We start from the raw sequence: 18,934 nt of genomic DNA on the forward strand, positions 1-18,934 counted from the left end.
AAATAATTGCTTAAGTCTACTGTACTGAAAAGGTATAGCACCAGAGGTAGAGTTATCCGTTCATAAATGTGAGCTTTATCCTAGACAGCAGGGAAGAGCAAGCCAGGCTGGGGCGCCAGCTCCTCCATGCAGAAGTGAAAAGTTTGAGACAAAGTGACATCAATGAAAAATCGCTGAGTAAAAGGTGTCAGTGGCCATGACTTTATGTAGATCCTTGTCTATAAAGGTGAAGATTATGCGGGAAATTCTTGTTCTATGTCCTGTCATGCTCAATTTGATCTACTTTCTCAACAAGAATATTAGAAATGTGAGTTGTAAGAGAAAAGTGATGGTGAAGAATTTTTCTTCTATACATCCGTGGAGATGTGTGTGTGTGTGTGTGTGTGTGTGTGTGTGTGTTAACACAGATGTGTCCAAGGGATTACAGAGAACAAAAACAGGACGTGATTTGTAAGCCCAAACATGACTGTTACAAAATTGGCCCTAGCTGTTGAAGAGCTAAGTACCTACTGTTGGGAGTTTTGTACAGCAAACAAGTCTGCCGTAGATGTGCTCCTCCGTGTGCCTCTCTTGGGCATGTGTGTACACGCGTTCCTGTGTGTGCGTGCTTGTAGTGATAGTGGTGGCAGCCCCGGTAGCAGCTCAGATGGGGAAGGCCAGCCCTGTTTTCAAGAAAGCATGTAAATGAATGCCAACATGGAAGCACACTGAAAACCTTTGTTGTTTTGAAAATATAACTCGATTTTCTAGGAAATAAAAATTACATTAGAGAGGCATTTGCAAGACTTTGCAAGGATTTTATTGACATAGTAAAGCAAAACTATTTTCCAACTGAAGTTTTGAGCCTACAATAAAACCTTTATGTCAAAAAGTACCCACACGCGGGAGAAGAAAGCATGCAGAAAGCCTTTCAGAAATGCCACTTCCAGAATACCTTCTGATGATTCTTGGTCTCTTTTTTCTGTAAAGTTCTGTGGAGAATATATTTTAATTAGCTTCCACTTGATACCACTTCACGCGCCCTGCCCGCTCTGACCCAGCGTGTAATCATATAGAATACATCACAAAAGCACTGGTCATTTGAGTGCCTTAATATAGCTTTGTATTAATGTCAGACATCATTTAGACAAGGCATTAAAAGTGTTATTTTAATGACTGAAGTGTGTTGGGTAGAAGCGGCTTAATCTTTATAGGAAGAACAATTTCAATTAGCTTTAAAATATTAATTTGTTGGTACCACTATATACTCTAATGTATTTGGCTACAAAACATCTTATGAATAATACATTCCCCACATCCACTTGTCTTATGATGTAACTAATACCGCTTTCTTTTAAAAACAAGGGCTTCTAATTTTATAACCACCACAATTCATTTAAAATTAAAAGAAAAAACTTGATCATTTTTAATGTTGTAGCTGTTTCTCTACCCTCTTCCCCCAAGGTAATTTGTAAGGCTATAAATAAAGTATGCAATCTCTGGCTAGTAAGATACTGAATAGGTTTTAAACATGATATGGCTATCTGTCTTTAAAAATTTAAGGGCATTTTTATTTATTTGTTTACACAGCAGGTGTAAGATATTCTCCCTGGAAACAATTTGTCTCACTGTGGAAAGTGTGAAAATATGAGAACAAAAATAACTGCATACCTTAATCCTACTATTGTGTCTCTGGGAGCTGAAAATGCTGCTGCTGTGGCTCTTACACCCCGTGAATACCTCCGCGTAGCTTTATCTTTCCATTGTGCTGCTGCGATTGCAACGTCTTGGCACAGGTTTTCATCACTGTGCACGTGGTCCTACCCTAAGGTGTGTGAGAGCCACACGAGTGAAGTCCTGCAGCCCCTTGGAAGGGCGCATTGTTTCCCTGCAGGTAGCAGGGTGTCTGTGACCGCCCCCTCGTCTTCCCGGGCTGCCCATGCAAGGTGAAATAGAGGTGGCTCCAATGCACTTAGACACCTCATGCCAGCGTGGAGCATCCGTCTCCTGGCTTGGACAACTCAAAAGCTGCTGCCGCACCGCGCCAGCACAGCTGGGTGAAGAGCAAAACCCTCTGCTGGCTGAAGGTTTCCTCCTCTCTGACAAACACGCAGACACGTAATGAAGTGGGGACAAGGACACTCATTTAGGGAGGCCTAAAAAGCACCGATTATTTCTGTAACTCTCTAAGTCTTGTTAGGGCGACATCTCTGGGTTATTCCCACTGTCATCAGTGACATGGGGCCCACGTAGCCTGCTTGATTCTCAAACAAAAAAACTGGATTTATTTTCATCTAACTGCTGCACAGGGAAAGGCCAGAGAAGGGGAAATGCTGAGCTTGGGAGTAAAAGCAGAGCCACACGAACACAGTTCCCAAGCCAGGTAAGAAGGCTTTGTAGTCGATTTCCTGCAGCAGTTGGCATTGGCAGCATTGCAAAAAGAGATGTATTCTGTTGTGCTCTGTTTGATCAAGTGCTAAACCCGTGTGATCAATAGAGAGACAGATGTCGGGTGCAGATGGCGGTGCCGTGATACCTGGGGCAGCGCGGGCCTGCCAGAATGACAGAATGGGAACAGTGGAGAGCAGCAATGCACCAGAATGTGACAAATGAAATTAGGGTTTATACTAGTCGATAATTTACAGCTAACACAAAGTGACAGAATTTTTCAGTACCCAGTATATTTTACTTCCAGTAATGCTATAGCCAATAAAGGCATATTTCATGCAACATAATAAAATGAGAGCTGTGGGGAAATATAGTCCAACCATTTTTTATTACATTACAACTTTTAAAATTGATCTCTGAGAGAATACTAATAGCATGCAAGTCTTGTTAGAGTGACGTCTCAAGGCATTTTATCTGCAAATTTGTAGCAGCCCCATCACTTAGACTTCTCTTAGAATTAGGCTTAGTGTTAGACTTCTGTTTTAAAGGCAGATAACTCCATAGTGACCATACTGGTTTAAAAGATGTGTTGTTAAAGACTCACTCAGTCTGTTTATGAAATTATAAAAACAATGATTAATTCAACTTATTAAATAAACATTTTAACTTCTCATGTTAATGGGAATGTTCAAGCAGTCACCTGTGTAATTAAAAATGAAAATCTAAGCACATATTAAAATTTCCCCTCATATCCAGGACAAAGGCCATAGTTAATATATTTGAGCATATTTTATGACTCTGCAGTTCAAATACATTGATAAATACCTCGAAGGGACAACTTTGGGGATGATGGTTAATGAATCCATTGACGTTCCTTTCTGACTTAGCTAAACTCCATGTTCTCCACACCCTTACACATTTTCTGCAGGCTCCTGCCAGTAATTCAACACCAGCGCAGGGAGGTCCACATGATGTAAGGGTGGATCAGCAAAGTCGAGGCTCATTTCAGAGGTGGTGTCTTGAGGCATATAGGGATTTCCTTAAACATATCCAGGTAGAGGAGTGAAGAACAGTCCCCTCAACTGCCTGTGACAATGACAGGTACATATTAATAATCTTAACAGATGTTGCGTGCTTTCCATAAGCTTCCCTAAGAGCCTGCATGGAGAAGAGCGGAGATGCGTCATCTTCCGCAGAAATAATCTCCACCTTCCTCCACCAGCTGGGGTGGGAGCCTCCTCAGTCAGTGGCGTCCGTGAAGGGGCATGAGGTCACAGTGCATGCTGCGGCTTTGAAAAGTATGATGTTGGGAGTCCTGCCTATCCAACGTCATACTTGGCAGCTGGTAATAGCCAGGCTAAATTATGCCTATTATCCATCACTTCAGTCATCTAAAGTTGAGTAAGAAAGCTTTCTTGAGGTGCGTCCAAGAATCCATAATAAATATGTATGATTACTGAAAGTAATATAGCAGTAATATCCAAGACATTTCAACAGATATTATGTTTTGAGCCTTCATATTTGAATTGTTTGTTTGATTTTTAACAGCAACAAAAATGTTGTGAAATCTTAGTAACATTTCGATCAAAACCCTAAGGAGATCCTCAGTAAGGAGACAGTTTCCACGTGCATTTCTGAGTTGTTCCGATCTCCCAAGTATGAGAACCTTTGCCCAAGCCTCACACAGAGAGCAGCGCTGGTAGCTGTATCCTACGGTATGAATGGGGCGTTCATGAAGCAAGACATACAGCACTGGGTCCAGAGCCTTAGCAGGAACTCTTGCCTGCTGGGAAAGGGCTCCCGGCCAGTGTTAACAGGCATCGCTTTATTTGGGCAGTGCCATTCCCTTCCAAAGACATCTTTAGTATGCCATTTGATAGGGGCGAGTTGGAGGTTAGCAAGGCTGTGAGGTATTTGCTAGGGCCTTACCTTAATGTAACTTATTTCACAGATGAAAAAGAGTAAGCTTAAGCTCCTAGAAAATCATTCATCTGCAAGCTCTAAAGACTTGCCTGAAATTGTAATGGTGCAGGAGCTGCTGGCATAGCGTTGTCACTCTAGACCTGTATCTGCCAAACGTGGCCTTCGAGTCAGCTGAGAGGAACCAAAGGGCCCGCCTTCTGATTTCAGCGGCGAGGGAAAGGAGGCCCAGAGAAACTAGGTGGATTTCTCACATGCCTCATACTGGAAGCAAGCATGGTTTTATTGACTGTACCATCATGACCGAAGGTGACCAGAGCACTCACAGACCTGGCTTTCTCTACTGGGGCGGGACTCCTTTCTACAACACATCTCAAACGTTCAGGCCCAAACCCCATGTCTTGTCCTAAGTCTTCCTACAACTATAGGCATAAAGATCTTCTACGCCCCTAAGCCCCACCAGCATTGATGCAAGTGACTTGGCTTAACATGTGGATTTGCTGCATGAGAACACGTGTGTGTGTGACATGTGTGTGTATGTAGTGAATCTCCACTGGATAGTAAGTTCCTAGAGTTAAAGAACTGGACTTTCTTAGTATCTGGAATTGCAGTCCTAGCAGGTATGGCACCATGGTGGGTGCATGTATGCAGCAGTAAAGCCAGCTATGATGAAGTCTTCACTCGTCGTGACCCTGCCTGCACTCAGACTTTGCTTCTTGCTCTTGGAGGAGGGTAACTCCTTAGTGTTCCTGATCACTCCCAGGCATAATGATCTCTCTCCACTGAAGACGTATTTGTCTATACGAGCAGGTGAACGATATGTTGGTGAACAACGCAGACAGGACTCATTTCCCTTGGCTCTGGAAGGGGAGGCGGAATTAGGGGAAGTCAGCAGTCAACCAATGAGTAGACGTTATCCGGGGAGAGTTCAGGGGCTCGTCTGGACTCCCTCATGCCTGTAAAGCCATTCAGTCACCATGCACAGGCACCAGGCCTGACACTCAACACTAGTCCAGGTCATCAATCCTTCACTAGGAGCTACATTTAAAATAAAAGCAAACACATGCATGCTGACCTTCTGAAATCTTTGGTCTCTAAACAATGATGCAGGAAGTGCTGAAAGGGGATACCAGTGTGTAAACCAAGCGAGGACCTGTGGTTTTTATTCCATGGTAAGTTTGACGTTTGGTTTTTTGTTTTCATTTTCTTAAGCAGCTGACACTTCTGTAGGGATAAATGTACAAAAAAACATTTTGAAAAGAAACAAACCCAGTTGTGAACGGTTGTAGCCTATTTCAGATCATCTGTTACAACAGGGGGATGGACTTCAATTGCAAGAAGAAGCATCATCTGTACCCCAGTGACACTAGCTTGGTAAATAATCAAACGGAAACTTCGAGCCCCTTCTCTGGGTGAAGCCCTTTATATGTGCCCCATAATCCTCCCTGAAACCCAGGAAATATAGGAAACTACCTCCTCTTGCAGAGAAGTCAACTGAGACTGAGAAAGAATAAAAGCAAAAAGCTAAAGCACGGCCAAATTATACTAGAATATACAACATAGGTTTGTCACCATGACAACCCTCTTAAAATGTACTAAACTGTGTCCTGTCATCACAGTCTTGGGGATACATTTCTGCAAGCTTCATGAACTTTTCCATGAGCATCCCAGCCTGTAGGTATGGGGGGGTGGAGGGCTGCCAGTGTCATGGGATGGGAAAGGAAGAACTACCACTGCACTCGCAGGAGTACGGAGAGAGCTTGAGGAGGATTTGGCCTATGCCCTCCTTCTACCAGCTTTAATGCCTCCCTTGTCCTGGACCATTGTGTGTCCTCTGTGAATACGGGTTGAGTATGTGGCTAAATAAATTGATGAAAATTATCTCTTCCTATGCCAACTTTTGACAATAGATAATAAGGTTAGAAATAGAATTTCTTATCCTGTGCACTGACAGTTTTTCTCTTCCTAAATTATTTCTCTTTGTAAGTACATAGACCAGTAGTAAGCTATGGGGGCGGGGGCTCAGGAAAACACCTTAATGCTGCATGCAGGTCAGGCTGCAGATTTTTGGCACCACTCGTTCTTTGGATACAGAATGACTCGTCACTCTAGTTTGTACAGAAATATTTGTGAATTCCCTTACAAATGTTTGTGCATTGCCTTCCTGCTAAGAAAAGTACAGGACAATGGAGAGTAGGCTACTTTGTGCATTTTAATATCATAAGGACTTTATAGCAAGTTCTGAGGAGTTTGATAGAAAACAGTGGTACAATAATATATAAATTGTATTCGCGCCCCAGAAGAAAATAGTATGAGAACTGAAGCATACATATGCAGTGGAACTGACACATTCTGTAGAAAACGGCTTCAAGAGAACACCGAACAAAAATGCAAGTGGTGGATTCTTTCAGTGCTGCTCCTTTTCCGAGAGCATTCATATTATATATGTCAAGGCCTAGGCCTTCACAGCCCCTTTGCAAATTAATTGTCCTGTTTATGTGCTATTCGTGACCTGTTCTTGAATACGTACTGACAGTGTTCATTCCAAAATGGCACAAGATCTTAGACTGAACCATCTCACTTTCCTCCCTCGCACAAAATGCTTACTACTGTGCTGACTGACAGCGCACTGGAAAATTTTTGAATGGAGTTTTAGTGGACACAGAGCACATTGAAGTCACACAAGTCTTCTCCCCCAGTAATGAGGGCCACCACCAAGGTCCGAACCGCAGGAGGGTGCACGGCACACGCCACTCTCTGTCCTCTCAGACCTTCCTGTGGCACCACCTACATCGTGTTGAACTGGCAGAACTCCTCGTGGGTGGGCACAGCGCCAACAGGACAGATGGCTGTGTGCGGGCCATGCCAAGGGACCCGTATGTGCATCGAGTTGGACTATTAGAAATAGAGTTTCCATCCAGCAGGGGGTTTCATATCAATATTTTTGCACAATTACTTCATTTTTAAAACTAATGCTCCTAACTATGGTATATAAAGGCACACATACACACAAAACACATACACAAACTCACACACACGCACACACACACATCTTTTTAAGATTGCTACACAATTTTTAAAATGAAATATGTACCTATATTTTGGATATAAACAGATCCAGATTCCAAGATACCATATTACAACACATGAGATGATCTTCACTGTATTTTAAAAGCTAGAAAATCTTTGTAAGTGTGGCTAGTACTTGCCATGTTCATTTATATGTTGAATCCAATATTTTAAAAATTTATATTCAAATTTTTAAAATAAATGTAAATTATATGTAACAAAATGCATATTTGTAGAAAATACAGGCTAGGTAAGAAAACACTAAAATCACATCAGTTAAAATGGTGGTATTTCTCCTTCTGTATAATTTCACTTGCTCTACCCAGCTTTTAAAATCTCAGTTTCTCACCTGGAAAACAAAACAGAATAAAATTCTAATAGTTTAGAACTCTGTGGAATTAAAATACACGTAACTCCCAGGGTCTGGAGGGATCAGCAAGGTCTATTCTGTGGATCCCTAGCACACAGAACATGAGCAATGCATGTGGATTTCAAAACTGCAGCACACAGCAGAGGTCTGCAAGCTACACAGGGCCAAGCTTCCGGAACAACAGTCTGAAATCAGCAACATAAATCACTCCCCAGAAGGGAGCCCGGCCAGCAGGAGAGTGGCACGTGGAATGTGCGCTCTAGGGCCACTGCCTTCAAGGAGGGTCCAAGGCTACCTCCGCAGGTGGCGCTTCACAATCTGCCCCTGCTGCGGCTTCCAGGGAATGTTTTCTCCATTCGAAGGAAGATGACCATGAGCGGGAGCAGAAGAGACTCCTGTTCTGTGCTCCGTGCACCCTGTGCCGCACCAGGCATAGGAAGCATCACAGTCACGACGGTCCCCAGACAGGGTGGGCCCCACTTCCGGGCAAGAAGACCGCGTCTCAGGAAGGCGAGCTCAGTGCCTCTGAGTCTTCAGCACCGAATTGCTCACCCAGGCGTCTGCTGGGAAATGTGCTCTCCTGGCCCTGTGACCTGACGATTCTCTTGGGTAACCAGCAGAAGGAGCCAAGTCAAGGCGTGGCCTTGCGAACATCTGAGAGGCCTGCGGCTGCGCTGCACATCCAAGAAGTCACCGAAGTCGCGGTCGGGAGAACAAAGGAGCCTCTGGCCCTGCCCTGTCCACGGCCAAGTGCCCTTTCCAGAGCCAGCAGCAGGCAAGCTGGCGTCGCAGCTGGAGGGGGTGCCCTGACCCCATGGGGCACCCACCGGCCGAGTCCCGGCCTGCCGCCCCTCCAAGGACGTTTAAGATTACGTGCACCACAGCTGTGTGATCCCCTAGAAATGGGAGGCCCAGGAACCGGCAGGATAATTCATCCCCCTCTGAAACACAGGCCAGACCTAAGATTGCAGGGGTTTTGGTGACAAAGCTAGATCAATATTAAAAATTATTCATCCTGAGGAAAATTTGGATTTTTGCAAAAATATTTTGAAGATTTAGGAAATGTGGGATCTCTGTGTATATACATGCAACGTTCAGTAATATAGAATACACAATATATAGTAAGTATATATATTAACTTGAAAGTAACCATAGCACAAAAATTAATTAATCGTTAAATATACACAGGATTTTCACATATAAGATTTTTATATTTTCATTTGATTGTTTATATTCCTTTCCTACTATCTTGATAATTATTTTTTACTCCTGTTTCTTTTTTCCAGTAATTCACTGAACCCATATGTTTTTTAAATAGTGTTTTATTTTCTGAGAAAAAAAAAAACCTCTGTCTTCCATGATTCGAAGAACGTTGTAAGCAAAATTTTATTCAAGAACGTAAAAGGAAGTAACTATTTCATTCTTAGACCCTGGGCTCTATTATATTCCCCTTGCAGTGTGAAATGTGGTTTTTTTATGATTATTTTTTCTTTTAGTTTCATGGTACGCTGCTGTACTTGATGTGATTTCAGGGTAATTTTATAGAATTTTGCAAATGACTTAAGTGATGTAATGCACTGAAATATACAGGAAGGTGTTTTAAAGTCTGTCATTTCCATTTGGAAGAAAAACACCAAGTATAAAATAAGCATTTGCAAAGAAGGCAAATTCAGAACCCCTGGTGTGCCGAGAAGTTTGATTTACCTGTCTCCACCTCTCCCTTTCCTTCCGGCAAGCTTGGGCTCTGGCTCTCAGAATTCGTAATAACCTCTGCTTTCAAACAGCACTAACTTCTCTGTTTCATTTAAGAGCAAAACTCTTACAGATTTCAGGACCAAATGGTCATATGCGATGATACACAGTTGATAACAGGCTTTGTATTTATTTTTAACATAAACCATCTTTTCAAAGTTGAATCACAGTTCCTATTATTTTTTGGCTCTGTATTTCTTATTAATCTCATCGTTAACCAGCAGTGCATTTAAATGTACTACGATGGCATTCCTGCCTGGTTTACGCCAGTGCACAGTTGTTTGGGGTCTGTGTATCTTTTCATGATTTCCCGCATCATTCCGGCCACTGTCAGTTTCCCTTAATAAAGTTAATCTTCAGTTCTGCAGTTGGCCGGTGTGCCAGGCTGATTTACATGTTGATTCACCATAAAACTCTAACTTCTCATATTATTTCATTCTTAAGTTCCAGTTGCTTTATTGAATAGATCGTCCTTTGATCTCGTGGAGACAATTGCATTTCACTTCTCTAATGAAGCTCACATTATTATAGCCAAAGCGAATGTTGCGCCCAGCGGTGGAAGAAATCCCGAAGGAAGCCGTGACTCTCCCTCGAGGTTGGGGAAAGCATTGTCTTTCATTTTTGAGAGTGATCAGGCAGTTTGTCCCCAAATCACCATTTCATGCCATTTAGCGTTCCGAGGCATTTTGTGATGTTACCATATTTTCAAGCTTCCCTGAGTTATTTCTAACAGCTCACCAGTTAAGTAAGTTCGTGTGTCCTCAATTTAGAAGGCGCGTTTCACAATAGGAAAAGGGGACATGCAGACCGGCCTCTTGTTTCTGATATTTTTAGCCAATATTCCTGTCTTCTCATTTCCACTTCAGTGATTTGTCACTAGCATTTCTGGAAATTAAATTTCAAAGAGTCTCCAGCAGTTTGCTCAGTAATGAGTAACAATCTAGCCAAACCCTTGCTGGTTGAACTGGATTCGAGAGCACCCAGTGGTTTAAAACTATGCTGTTATGTGGTTCAAATGTTGTGTTTATCTTCAAGGCATTTATCTCTGTAGCTTTATCTACTTTGAGTAAAAGAAGGGATTAAAGATAAAGTGTAGACCATGGAGGGAGAAAGAGGAAGTCTAATCCACAGATGGAAACTTGGAAGATTTGGTCTAGAGTCATAGCCAGCACTGATTTATGAAAAGTCCTGTCTCTTGTTAACTGTTAATGTCAGCGAGGTTTATGCCCTCTCACTTATTTGAGTTCCCTTCCGAAGTTTGTCCTGAATATACAATTGTCTGCTATCTGTGTAGACCAGCTTGATTCCTCATAATCAAAGTGGTGTCCATGGTGAAGCTTGGCTTCTAGAATAATAAGGCGATTGAGTTTCCTCCTGTGGTAATGGTGAGCCAGCCGGGAGTCTCACTTGAGGGGGAGCAGGAGCAGGCTTGGGCTTTCACCCTGCGTTGCTGCACGGAGTGCGGGGGGCAGATGGGACAAGTCCAAGACAGGAGGTTGTGTGTCGGGGGGTAAATACGGAGAGGTAGATTGGGTGGGGTCTTAACCTCAGCCACCGTGGCCGAGCTGAAGAAGGAGAGGAGACTGGAAAGACACTGGATGTACAATCGGCAGGAATGGATTTGCCAAGAAGAGTGAGAACAATGAGAAATCTAATGTGGTGCTGGGATTGCACAGCAGTAATCAGCCTCGTGCAGGGGAGTCCATTTCTGGAGCCTGTGAATCTGACCAGAGGAACGTGACACCCTTGTATGTAGACGGGCAGCATCGTCAGCCCGCTTACACCAAATTCCGGGCTCCTTGTTAAATCTGTTGCTGAAATTCAGCCTGCATGGCAACAGCTTAGAAACCACCCTGAAGGAGCTTAGAGACCCTGGATTCTCTGAAGGAGGGTATAGCTCGGGAATAGTCTGGCAGTTACAGATGATTACAGTAAGGATACAAGTAAAAATAACTCCCATCAGACCAGCGTCTTGCACCACTGTGAAGCTTGGCCTGTGTTGTGTACAGGGAGTGCAGTGCCAAGGCGTAGACACGGTAACCATAAGCGCCATGCCAGTCTGAGTTTTCAAACCTCAGAGGTGCGAGTTGGGCCGCAGGCTAGAAAATAAACAGGTGTGATGGTTTCAAGCGATGTGCTCTGCGGAGCAGCACTTGGTTTTTACATACCATCCTGCATAGTGACTTCAAAACTCTTAAATGAGAATGGTGGCCAGCAATGCATGCAAAATATTCATTCATTGTTGTAAACTAAAAAAATATTGCTTTTATGCAAAGAGAATGCCATTGTAGAATGTTAAAAGGAATAAGAAGAACAGGCTCAGGATTGGAGCGATTTAAACAAACTCAGTAGAATATAGTAGATGATTAAAATACAATCTATAATTACATTACACTGGTATCAGGTAAGGATAAAAGCCTATAAATACACTAGGGTCAGGGTAAGCATAAAAAATGAAACCGTTATTTGAATAATCTGAGATCAAGTTGCAGTAATTAAAAACGAATGTATTATTCAAATGAAGGAATTAGGTTACAACACTCCTCGTATGAAAATATTATTGTGACAGACTGAAATAAGTTGGAAATGATTTTGATTAAAAATGGGTAGAGGAATGTAATAACTTGCACTGGGGAAAAGTAGACAATCAGGGAATATAAAATAAAATTTTTAGGGGCTGCCAGATGAGAGCCTAAGTGAGCCTAACTTTTCAAATGCTTTTTGATATCTTAAACTTACAATTGATAAGCTTCTGTTGCTATTTCATTAAATGATTTAATTTCCAAAATCTTTCAGGGGTTCTAATTTCTTGCCAAAAAATTTAGATGAGGAGGGAAAACGTGTTTTCTCCTGTAAAAATGTACATAGAACTGAAGCAGGGTGGAGGAGAAGGGTATTATTTGTTACTTTAACTTGTCTTATAGTTAAGGGATGAAAATAATTTTATTTACCTTATTGCAAACATCTCCAGTTAAATATGCAATTGCATTTGTCAAATATGGCGAGAAAACAAACTTAGTAAGGGGCACGCACAGCCTCTGCCGCCCTCCACCCTCTCTCCCTAGCTCCTTCCTCCCCTCACTCTCCCGCTCCCCTTAAAGGGGGCACTGCTTTGTACTGTGCTCAGAGATGTACATGTTCCTCTTCTGTTATCGTTTCTAAAAGCTGCAGAGTCAAATCCACATGTAGTATCCAAAAACTAAGATGATCTGCTGCAACAACATCGGTAAATCTAGGTTCTGGGAAAGTAGCCGCATCTATTAAAAACAATAGATTCTTGAACTATTTATGATTTTTCAGAAAGTAGGCAGCATTTCAAAAGTAGGCAGCATAATGTTCTCCTTAGGTATTTTTGCCAGTGATAGAGAAGTTTTGTCACTAAGGCCAGAGAAAATATTCAAACAGTAGATTTCATGTGAACATTCCCCAGTGTTCTTCAGTGACCTGGTTTTAAAAACCTGACAGAAGACCATGCTGTGAACACCTACCAATTACTTTATACCTTGTTAGTGGATAGATCAGACTCCTGTCACATTCCCACTGCTTTAAGAGGGAAAGTGTATGCGCATCTCTATGACCGCAGAAAGAATTTTAGATTTATTCTCCAGGACGGCCTCCTTCCATTCGCTTCTGTGTCGTTAGTCACCTGGACGAAGGCAGACTTTTAGGGCTCACCCCTAGGGCACATCTGAGCAGCAGCAGCATCCAGGCTCTGTCCCAGGTGGACAAGGGTCTCTTCTGCACGTCGAAACCCTGAGAGCTCCCTGCCCACCACACCATGGACTTGCCTGAGCATCTGGATCTGTGGGCTGAGAGGAAAGAGCTTTGGGGGGGAGACGTGGGCTCCACGCTGACGGTTCAGGATCTCTGTCAGTGGGGGCACTGTGTTTCTAATTTGTGCGCCAGTGGATACAGTCACACCACCAACCGCAACAGTTATTCGGAGAGACACAAAAAAATACCATAGAAAGGTTTTAAGAGATCCTAACCAGCGTTACACAGTGCAAGTAATTAACAGCGCATCCATCCTACAAGAGGCCTGCTATAGAAAATGAGTGAAGTTTGTGTCTTCTGTGAAAACAAACATCACTATAGACACACCACACACGTGTGCACACTGTCTGCATGGCCTCTGGCTTCTCCCCTGAGTCCTCGGAGCTCCTACAGTTCTAGACACCTCCATGGTTCCTGCCAGACGTAAATATTTACAGTTTTATGAGCAACATTCAAAGGAGCAGGGTGAAATATGCCTCGAGATTTGCAAGAAGTCCCGTCCTGTTTCGGAGTCTTATTCGGAGAGGTGAGGGAGAGGACCGAGGTTCCCTCTGCCGTGATAACCCACCACCTGTTCGGGTTTTTATGGCTTCTGCGGTTTCCATGTTGTTTTCCTTTGATCCTCTGAGGAATGGCGTCAAGCGTGTGAAGCCCACCGTGCTTCTTTTTAAAAGGAGGCCTCTTGCGTCCTGCGGCACTAGCCTCGGTCTCTCAAGCTACCCCAGACACAAATGAGGGCCCCATGTGCGTCCACGGCAGCCGCCCTGTGCTTTGACTTCTCTAGTCCCGCAGGTCCTGCCGGCTTTCCTGGGCCATTTCCAGGGCTCCTGTAGCTTCCTACTGTGGGGTTCTTCAGATCAGCGCTCCTCCCTAGAGCAGGCATTGCGGTTTCCTCCTCCCGGTGACTGCCATCTCCCCTCCTGTGCTGCCCGGAGTCGGGAGCAAGCGAAGCCCATTCCTCCTTCCCTCAGAGAATCCAGGGTGCGGGGGCGACACGTAGCAGGGCCTCCACGTCCCCGCCTTTATTGTCATTTCATGTGTGTCAGAACTGTGTTGGTTCTCAAAGACTCCAGTCCTATAATGAGCCTCGGTCTTGAACTTTTATTTTTATCCTGTATCTCCTTTTCCGTCTTTTCTCTTATCACTGCTTATAAAACACGACCACAGTTTGTCCTTCGCCTGACCCTACCTCTGTTGAAATCCTTTTCAAGCCTTAATTATATCCTGTCTCGACTTTCTCAGTTCCTTCTCAGCGATCTTCCACTCCCTAATTTTTTGACTTTACTGAATACTTCAACCAGACTGTCCGGTAGACCCTTTGTGTGCAGGGAAGGAGCGATGTTGGACCACCCCCCCCACCTATCTCCTTGTATGTCCATTTTAATGCTTCTGTGAAGAGGAATAGTCAGCTTACCTTCCTTATCTTTTCTAAAACTGTACCAAAGAAGGTGGATTCCCCTTTGCCCCACAATCTCCCCCTCATTTTTCTCTGTTTGTTTATGTTTAATGTCTATTGGGTTGTAAATACAGTAGATACGCTGATCTTTTAACTGGGCTTGGCCTAGTCAAGTTAGAACTGAAAGCGCAAAGCATGAAAATATCAGGAAGAGACACAGCAGGGACTGGCAGCGTCCTAGTGGATTTTTCTGGGCACTACACCGCCCTGCATAAACGTCTTAGAAGATATAAATGTTTTCTAAAAGGTTTTAGTCTAAAGGAAAATAGCTGAAAGGAGTACAAACTAAAGCCAAGTGACTCTTTGCTCAGAAATGTATTTCTATTTCTAAACTTCTCCTCCACTGACAGCTCATGACCAAGGCTTTCTATCTCCTTGACTGTGAGTAAAACCGAGATCGGCGCTAAGTGTTTAAACAGTGTCATAGAAGCTGACAACTCCAGTGCTGCTTAGATTGGCAGCCACACCTTGCAGCACGTGATCGCTCCTGAGGCAAGTGAGTTCTCTTCCCTGCTCCAGGAAATCTCCTGACAACTCGTAACCTTAGCCAAAAGGCTCCATTTAGATATTAGAGATCAAAACGTACTGGTCAAGTATTCGAAGCATCTGGTTGCCAAAGCAAACATCAGACAATCAAAGGAGCAAACACAAAACGCCCCACTCAGCCTCTGGTAGCCGGGTGAACTTAAGAGGGCATCTCCCCGCTAGGAGAGTCAGGAGCAGGCAAAGCCCATCCCTCAGAGAATCCAGGGCGGATCACTCCCTGCGTCCTCCTCCGCCCCTCCCAGCTCCCTCGGTGCAGATACTGGAGTGTGAAGTGCACTTCCGACCTGGGCACAGTAAACAAAGAGCCGTGCTGACATAGGTGCCGCAGCCCTGTCTACGTCGGTGTCTTCTGATGAACTTCGTGGTAAAGTTTTCACCTGAGTGTGACGCTCTCCTCCCTCCTGCCACACCCTGGCTTTCCTCCTGGCCTGCTGCGTCCCCCGTAAGGAGAATCTCACCTGAAGAGCTTCCCACTTGTTGCTGGTCTTGTTTTCCTTTAGGCTGGATCTAAGGTAGCTTAGGAAATGTCAGGTAAAACATGAACCTAATTACCCAGTGCACACAGTCCAGCCAAGAAGGACCTGTGAAACTTTGAGAAGTCTTTCTAAGTCTTCAGAGGAGTTCTAACAAGTTTTTCTATCGTCCAGTGATACTAGCCTGAGGACTTTTGTACCTATTTTGGATTAAGATTCCGTATTTTATTATTTATCCTGCTGGGAGCACTTGGCTCACCCTTAAATACAGCTTTGAGCTTTCTTTGCAAATCAAGGCATAGTAAAATGTATCATTCCACCTACACAATAAAACAAGAGGCCATGCAAGTCTTAAGGTTTGATTGTCACACGAGTGGGATTTTCAGAATTGCAGTTCATTCCCCGAAGAGGCTGCCGTGTCCCCGCCTCCGCCTCTGGGCTCCTGGGCTGAGGGTCACCTTGATGCAGAGCCCCAGAGCGGACTCCCTGTCTGTCTGTGGACTTACAAGGGCTTGGAGCCGCATTCTTTCCTTTGAAATTATAGGATGTGCTTGCTATTATGGTGACTGAGCACTTGTTTCTAATTCCCCTTCTTTTGCTATTGCTAATGTCATTTGTTACCGATGCTAATGTGCTTAAATGGTAATAAGACTGTAAAGTAACTGCATTATACATATTCTAAAAACATATGCATTAAGTGGGTCTTACAAATAGTGGTAGGATAGAATGCTTGCTACACATGAGTCCACCGAGGGCCTCAAGCCCCCTCCACTAACTTACTGGGGCTTTTTTAGAAATTCAAGAACTGAAACTATGGAGGTTAGGACCACTGGCAAACACCTTTACAATGGGAACTCTGACCCCCAGCCTCCTCTGAGGATGGCAGAAGTAGAGACCACGACGAGATGGGGTCCTCAGTGAATAAGGCCAAGCTAGAGTCCAGTGGGGCAAGCGTAGTCCACGGCAGAGTGACCGTGAGCTGTGGGCGGGTCGGTGAAATGCCTCATGTTGCGGGAGACGCAGCCACTTACAGGTACCTGATGATGACCAGGAAATCGTGAAGTTGTAAAGTTCAGAGCAAAGTGTTCTACTTGGAGGAGGAGAACGCTGACAGGGGAGAAGAGCAGGCTCGCTTCGGATCAGTTCCGTACGGCATCACGGTCTGTACCGGTTAGTCCTGCTTGTTCCTGCGTTCCTCCCCTCCACGCGCTTGCGCACGCGCACTATTTTTCCATAGAATTCACAGGCAGCGTATCAGCAAACATCTGCTCAAAGAGTTTCATTGTGAGAGGACTCAAAAACATTTCTGATGCAGATTACAAACCCCTTCAAAAGTAACATTTTTGCCTGCTTCATACCATAAGCCAGGGTGCTGAAAAACAAAGCTGTGACAATTGTCCTTTTAAACAGAAAACTTAATGAATTCTTGTTATTCTTCAAGAACCTGGACTCCTGTTCTCTATTTGGGGGAAAATGTTACATCTTTATGGTTTGTTTTCTTTTTTTCTTTTCTTTTTTTTTTTTTTTTTGAGACAGGGTCCCACTATGTAGTTCAGACTGGCCTTGAGCTCACTTTATGGCTTAGGCTGGTCTCGAACTTGCAGCAATCCTCCTGCCTCAGCCTCCCGAGTACTGGGATTACGAGTTTGTGCCACCACGCCCGGTTTGTGCTTTATTTTCTTGACAGGGCGTGTGAGCTGCATGCAGAGCGTTTTTTGATGAGGGTGAGGGAGAGCCTGTAAATTACCATAAAGGTGTTTAGTCGGTTAGCATAAATTTGGGGTATTATAAAGCTTGGTGGAGCAACCTCTCACCGAAGGTGGACTCAAACTGAATAAACAAGCCTGTATTTTCTGTCCTTCGGGCTGGCCTCAAAGAATGCGCGGAGCGCCACCTGCTGGTTGCTGCTTTTTCAGAACTATTTTTTTCCTACTCAAACTCACTTAAAATTGATACTATGCGCGTGTGCGCGCGCGCGCACGCGTGTGCACGTGTGTATACATACAGAAGCAAGAAAGAGGCACACAAAGTTTCATGTAGAAACGCAGAAAGTAGCACATATTACAAGTATCCCTTTTTCACCTGAAGCTATTTTATTATAAAACATTACATAATAATGTTAAGTTTACCTTAGTGTAGATATCCGGAAACCTTTCAAATAAGGAGCAGATTGAATTTCTCTATTTTAGAATAGATCATCTGTTCTGAAGTTTTATATATACATGGAATAATTACTCAAATTCTCTGAATGTACCTGCATCAGACATGAAAATTTCCACTTAGTACAAAAAAATGAAATTTAAAAGTAGATAAGCAAAGCACCACCCCACCACTTCTTTTTGTACAGCTAGATGCATCTAAAGAACGTAAGTTTATCTTCATTGTGTTGGAACGTAAAGGTATACGTTAAACTACGTGACAGCTTTTTGTTAATTTTTGAAAAAGACATTATAAGTTGGCTCACTGAAACACTCACGCATACTGCATATTTTATTTATTATTTTAAAAAACCCTCCATGATCAAAGAATCTCCATGGTGGGAAAAGTAGAAAACAAGATGCTTCCCGAAATAGTTATACTTCACGCAAGGCGTGTCTGTGAAGATTTCTGTGTCATTTATGATTACGTCAAGCTTGAGTCCTGGTGTCTGACATCTCTGGCCTTGGAGCAGCATGGTGACATGGCCTTGCGTTGCACCCAGGTTCCGCACGCCTGCCACAGGGAGACCCCACTCCTGCCCTCCCCGGACCCGCAGAAGCACCTGAGGCCGTTGTTACTGTCCTGAGGAGGTCCTAACACGTTCTGTTCTATCTAACAGTGGATTGTAAAAAAAAAAAAAAAAAATCACCTGTTGGAGAGCTCTTATAAGAATGAAACAAACACAAACATTAATGTGAAATTACATGTTGTAATGAGACACAAATTGTCATCCTCAGAGTGTGAAGCGTAATTACAGGAATCACAGGACATGGCCATTGGTCCTGGTCCTCAGAGCCAGCTCTGCTGGCCTTCAGGAGACCCCAGCGCTGATACGGCAGGGTGCTGGGCAGGAGCTGGACTCTTTCCCCTGACCCCGCCTGCCCCAGCCCACTCCCACCTCGGTCCACACCTCTAAGCCAACTCCCTGGGGAAGTTTAATGAGTCTCTTGGGATTAAAAAAAAAAATCTTTTTTCTTAAAGAGCAAAACAAAGCAGTTTAATGAAAAT

General features: G+C 43.8%; 1 protein-coding gene and 1 long non-coding RNA gene across 2 annotated transcripts in view; one reads left to right on the forward strand and one right to left on the reverse strand.

The window, feature by feature from the left end:
- The window catches only part of Zfpm2 (zinc finger protein, FOG family member 2), a 337,351-nt gene that overhangs the window by 298,271 nt on the left and 20,146 nt on the right, over positions 1 to 18,934 (forward strand). The window lies entirely within an intron of this gene.
- LOC106148216 lies at positions 827 to 17,045 on the reverse strand. Its single transcript, XR_001233462.1, has 4 exons — positions 16,759 to 17,045; positions 5,363 to 5,511; positions 3,193 to 3,453; positions 827 to 971 (listed from the first exon to the last, which is right to left on the reverse strand). It is a non-coding gene; the product is annotated as an uncharacterized LOC106148216 (long non-coding RNA).

The sequence above is a fragment of the Chinchilla lanigera genome, unplaced genomic scaffold (assembly GCF_000276665.1).
Source record: "Chinchilla lanigera isolate Chin_1 unplaced genomic scaffold, ChiLan1.0 scaffold00016, whole genome shotgun sequence".
NCBI lineage: Eukaryota > Metazoa > Chordata > Mammalia > Rodentia > Chinchillidae > Chinchilla > Chinchilla lanigera.